Source organism: Gavialis gangeticus, unplaced genomic scaffold (genome assembly GCF_001723915.1).
Source record: "Gavialis gangeticus isolate Ggan-Ray unplaced genomic scaffold, GavGan_comp1, whole genome shotgun sequence".
NCBI lineage: Eukaryota > Metazoa > Chordata > Crocodylia > Gavialidae > Gavialis > Gavialis gangeticus.
The window spans coordinates 60047955-60053606 of record NW_017729022.1 but is presented as its reverse complement, the minus strand read 5'-3'; the positions used below and the strand labels follow the sequence as shown (position 1 = coordinate 60053606).

Here is a 5652-nt window from a genome sequence, read left to right as displayed (position 1 = left end):
CGGCCGATCCCGCGCGCGAGGGCTTCTTCAGGCTTTGCACGTGGGCCGACGGGGCAGGGCAACGGCCGGGAGTTGCTCCCCGGTCGCTGGCCCCAGGCTCCAGCCCTGCAGTGGGGACTGTTGCCCCCCGCCGCGGGTCGCGTGGTGGTGCGGGCATCTAGGCTAGTCGTGCTGCCGTGCCTGGACCAGGGGAAAGCTGGGGTGAGGCTGTGCAATGCACGTCCCGTCCCCACCCGGCCCGGCCCGGCCCGGCCGGGCATTGATTGTGGCTGGAGTCGCCGGGCGCCGAGAGGGACCCGTCCAGGCTCCGGGGAGGGCTCGGACATCCAGTGCTGGATGCGCGGGACGTGGGGGGTCTCCGACTCCCCTCTGCAGGTGGGAGCTTTCTCCCACGGTCCCTCCTGCATGTAGTTGGATGGGGAGGAGGTGGAGGGTGATCCGGCCTCAGGGAGGGGTCGGACTAGATCAGGGTTTCTCAACCTGTAGGTTGCAAGAGTGTATGAAAGGGTGGGAGCCAACTTTAAAAATGGATTCTCCTTTAAAGGAGAAAAACGTGAGGGGAAAAAAACATTTTTTTCCCTTGTAGACTGGCAGAGATCCAGCCTGCAAGGGGCTGCTTGGGGGCTTGTGCTGCCCCACAATGCCCCCCCCCACACTGGGGGCAGTGGGTGGGGAGTGAGGGGCACTGGGCTGGGACTGGCCATCAATGTTTTTACAGATGGGTCCTGTTACAAAAAAGGTTGACAACCACTGGATGAGATGACCTCTGGAGGTCCCTCCCAGGCCCTGCTTCTTCATCCACCCCCCTCCCTCTTCGCATCTGCAGGTGGGAGCTTGCAGCTACTTTCTGCTTGCAGCTAACACTGTTGCTCAGTGGTGTGGGAGTGCTGTAGAAGCACCAAGGCATTCCTCAGTCAAGTCCGAACATGTGCCTGGTGACCTCGTAAAGGCCTGTATTTGCTGAACTGCGGGTTGTGTGAAACTGCTTGCCAGGGTGAAATGGTAGCAAAGGGTTATTGTGATGCAGGCAGCCTGCTGCAGAAAACCCATTCGTGACATATGGCTGTGGGGCATCTACCCTTAGTAAGGGGTTTGTGGGATAAGGAGGGCCTGGTGGGAGTAAAGGGTTTGGTACTGAATAAAAGTAGCTCTAGATTGAAGAGGATGCATGAGGCAATAGGAGTACCTGTGATGACAAAGGGGTTAACTGGAACTAGTGCTAATTTCTTCTGTCAGTTCCTCTTGCTGTGAACTCACTCCTTTGCCCCCTTGCTGGGACCTTAAGCAACCATCAGCCTCTTGTATGTTATGGAGCTGGATGTTCAGGACCTGTTTCTCAGCTGTTTCACGCCATGATGAAAAGCTGCCTTGGAAGGGAGGGTGCAGTTGTGGCAGAAGGAGGAAGGTACTATCACTGGTACAAATTGTACAAAGGTCCTCGTAGCTGAGATGAAGCTTGGCTTGATAGATCCTTGGTTTCCACACCCAGGACACCCGAGGCAACCCAGTGCAGATCATCCACTGGAGGAGGGCTGGGAAAAAGAATCTGTTTTCCAGGAGCTAGAGAAAAAAAATCCATTCTTAATTTGATGAGCCTTTTTATTTGGGGGAGGGGGATATGGTACATCTACCAACCTTGGCAAGCCCAGAGCCTCTTTCAAGGCCCTTACCACATGCTTCTCCCAATCTGTTAGACCCCAGACATTCATTTTGCACATGCTGTACTCTCAGAGTGATTCTCCTGGTAGTGGTGAGTGTACACACCCACTCTGCCTAGAGTGGGTATTTTATTTACAGACCTGTTGCATTGGAACTGGGATTTTCCTCTCCTCATTTGGAGCTGAATTCCCTATCACAAACTTTTAAATATAAAAGCCAAATACAATCCCCTCCCTGCCTTTTATCCCCATTCTTAATACCACAGTGCAAGAGAAACTGGCATTAAACTTGAGTGCCACTTTTACTGTAGAATTGCAGTGAACCAGGAGGGTAGGGCTGATGTACAGCAACTGCTGGTTTGTTACACCTATCCATTTTTTCAGTTGGTGATTAGAATATCTAATCTCAGGAGAAGGCCAAGGAAAAAGTCACAAAACAGCCTCTCATCACTGTCTCAGGCAGTACCAAGTATGTGACACCCAGACAACATGCAGTGGAAGGGATCCCACAAGCAGCTTCCCACAAACTCCTACCTGCACAAATGACTAGTATTATGTAAGTCAAACTGCCCATGTGCAAAAGTCACAAGGCTATGACTGTACAAAATTAAACAATCATAATGTTCAGCATCTTATGAGCTTGTGTGGAGAAACAAGCAGTGGGTGGTGTCAGTCTTAAGTAAAAGCATTGTAAGTGGCTGCTTTGGGACCTTAAAGTAATGATGTTTGGTGAATGAGCCTAATCACCTCTCTTAGTGGTATTGGAAGAACATGTAAATTCACTGCCAGACTAGATCGCTTTGGGGATCTGGAGTGGAGAAAGGCACTGATTCACTGCTTCAGCATTGGCATTTAGACTCCTCACACTATAAAATCACTCCTGCTGTGGGGCAGGGGAAACAGCATCTTTAAAGTGAAATGGTGGAAAGCAAAAATAACGACTGGATCCCAGTTTGCAAGGGCACAATGACACCCCTTCAGCTGAATCCCCCTGGTATTTTTCTCCTTCCAGTTATGCTCCTTCTGGTCTCCTCAGGCTGAGTTTTCCTTTGTTACCTGAAAGAAGAGTGAGAAAAAACTTTTCCTACAGTCCAGTTTCCCCTTCTAGAGCTGCTAGATCTGGATATGGGGTAGGGGTGGTGGAGGGTGGGGTCCGGGCTTGTCTGGTGTGAATGGTCATTGCCTCCTGCTTAATGGCATATGGTGTACTGCATCTGCTTTATGTATGTGTTTCTCTTTTTCTGCCAGACGAGCTAAAGGAGACTTGCCATGTGTACAATTCATTTACCAAACAGAATCTGTAGCAGGTGTTTATGAATCCATTTGACATGAGTCTGGTTCTGCTTAGTTTCTTGTACTGTGCATCATGCTAGCTGGGTGCCTTTCAGTGATGTATTAAGCAACATAACTATCACCTATTACATTTGCCTTCTCTGTTCCTATCCCTGGGGTGGGGAAATTTTTACTGGTTTGTCCTTTGTTTTGTTATACTATGAAGGATGTGTGTTGTGACCACCAGCTCAAAGAAATGTGCCTTGCAACTGGGACAGGAAGGGGTTACATTTTGAGGTAGCTCTTGGATCCTGTGGGAGGGAACTCTGTAGTCATAAGTAACCCAGGAAAATGCACAATTGAGCTTCCCTCTTTTAAAAGATAATCTACCATGCTGAAGGAATGCAGTTCTTTGGCTGAGTTATGGAAGTACTTCCTATGGGTATGGGGTGGTTTGCCTTGAGTATGGATACTACTGCCCTCCAATGCTTGGGATGTATTTTTATTTTTTATTTTTCACATTACTATGGAAATGCCCAGCATTTCTGGAGATACTGTTTCTGTCTAGGGAAGACTATATTTGAAATGTATATCACCCTTGTCTATGAATGTATTAATTCTGCCAGCTGAGATTTTGAGGAGCATCTCCAGCACCTAGCTGCGCTGAGGTCTATGGTTTTGGAAACAAAGACTGCAAGTGCTATTCCCTTAACTTATGTAGTAAGTGTGGTGCATGTTTCCTGCATGAATTACATGTATTCTCAGGAATGCTGCATGAAATCACTAACACTAAAAAAAACTAGAGCTCTTGATCACCGTATACTACACTGTTGTGAGGAGCTTCCCCCATCTCCTCAGTACTGCTATATTGAACCTATATCTCTGAATGTGGTATCATTTTCCCTTTGTTACTCAAAACTGTTTCTAGCCCTTGAAATACAGCCCTCTTCCAAGGGTTTAGCAACATTATATCCAGGATGCACAGCTATTGTTGTCATGCTGTCCAACCAGGAGACCAAATCCAGTCCCCTAGGTACATGATCTCTTGATCCAGCTGAGAATTGTTGAGTTAGGCATGATGTTTTTCAGTGTATCCTCTGAACAGCTACATTAGCTGACCTAGGCAGTAGCACTACAGTATCTCAAGGCTGGGTTTGCTTTGGTTTTCCCAGAGGCTTGTTCTTAGGAGAGGAATTCTTATGATGACAGCTTTTGATATTATGTTTATTATTTATTTCAGTTCAAACAGCACGCTCGCACCTTGCGTTACTGTGCCTCCCTGCCCTGTCTTTCATCTAGGGTGTGTCCGACAGACAGTGGTTCTCAACCCTTCTAGACTCAAGGCACCCCTTTGGAAAAATGCCAGCTCTGTTTCACTATTTTTTGGCTATGGAGAAGTAATAGAGCTTTTTTTTTTCTGTTGCAAAGAACCTGGGGAGATCACAACTGGTTAGAATCTTTTTACCAGAGTGGATTCCTATTTGAAATCTCTGGGTTTGCCTTGAAAGAAGATAAGAACTGCTTTGTACTGGGTCAGGGGACAGGTGGCAGGGAGCGGGTGCTGAGAGGTAATCTGGTAAGAACAGACTTTCCCCCACTACGCCTCACACTTGCAGCCTCCAGCATTTAGGCGAAGGAAGTTCTGATTTGGAGGCTGTGCCCCCAACTCCTGCACCCAACAGCCGCCCATGCCCCTTTCCTCCAGAAACTTCTCCAATCCCTTTTTGAACCTGGCTAAAGTCTCAGCCACCGTGACACCCGGAGGCAAGCAGCTACATGCTGTAAGGACATACTGTGTGAAAAAGAACTTCCTTTTGCTTGTTGTAAGCAGGGTGTCCGCTAGCTTTAAGGCCAGGCCCCTAGTTCTTCTGCCAGGGCAGGCATGCAAACAGGAGTCACGAGTAGCAGGACTGGCAGTGGAAGGTCCCTGGGCTGAAAAGCCCTGCAACCCAAAGCCCAAAGCACACAACAACTGCTGCCCCAGGCTCCCTCTCGTGGGGGGGGGGGCTCATCTACTCTTGCTGGGGGGGCAAATCAACAGAAGCCAGGGAACCCCCCTGCCACTGGCATTCACTTCCCTACAGACCGCTGTTGAGCCCAGGGCAAATCCCCGCTCCGCCCGACGCCCGCACGTGGCTGCCGCGAGGGCAGCAGCGCCACGTGCGCATGCGCGCAGCCCCTCCTGTCGCGCCGGGCCCTGAAGCCAGCGCGCTGAGGGCTGGATGTGACGCTGCCAGCCCCTCCCCCCGGAGGCGCCGACCGTTAACGGGCTATTGGCTGCCGTTACCCGCTCCCCGCTCGGTCCCCCCTCCCCTCCGATCCGCGCCAGTGGAAGAAACTGCAGCTGGCGGTGACGTGGGAGGGGCTGCCATGCTAATGAGCCTCTCACCCTTCCCCGCACGTGCCCGGCGGTGGGGAGCGAGCGTCCCCGCCTGCCCCTTGACGCCACCGCTGGGGGCCCGGCCGCCGTGGGCCCGCCCCTCGAGCAGCTCACCCAATCACAGCGCGGGGCCTGCGCGAGAGGGGCGGGGACAGGAAAAAAAAAAAAAGCTCGCGCTGCTGAGTGCCAAGGGGAGGGGGGAGCGGCGGCTGCCTGCGCATGCGCGCTTCCCCGCCCGCCACCGCCTCCGGTGTGTCGGTGAGGCCGTGGGAGCTGTCGCAGCCCGCCTCACCCGCCCTCCCCGCGGGGAGCATGCCCGGCCGCGCCGCGCACCAGGAGGCA

The 5652-nt window shown here is 51.6% G+C and overlaps 1 protein-coding gene and 1 long non-coding RNA gene across 4 annotated transcripts in view; one reads left to right on the top strand and one right to left on the bottom strand.

Annotated features, from left to right (window-relative positions):
- The window catches only part of TEF (TEF, PAR bZIP transcription factor), a 25111-nt gene that overhangs the window by 5540 nt on the left and 13919 nt on the right, over window positions 1-5652 (top strand). The window lies entirely within an intron of this gene.
- LOC109295949 lies at window positions 1204-5425 on the bottom strand. The gene is made up of 2 exons (XR_002096866.1): window positions 5218-5425; window positions 1204-1560 (listed from the first exon to the last, which is right to left on the bottom strand). It is a non-coding gene; the product is annotated as an uncharacterized LOC109295949 (long non-coding RNA).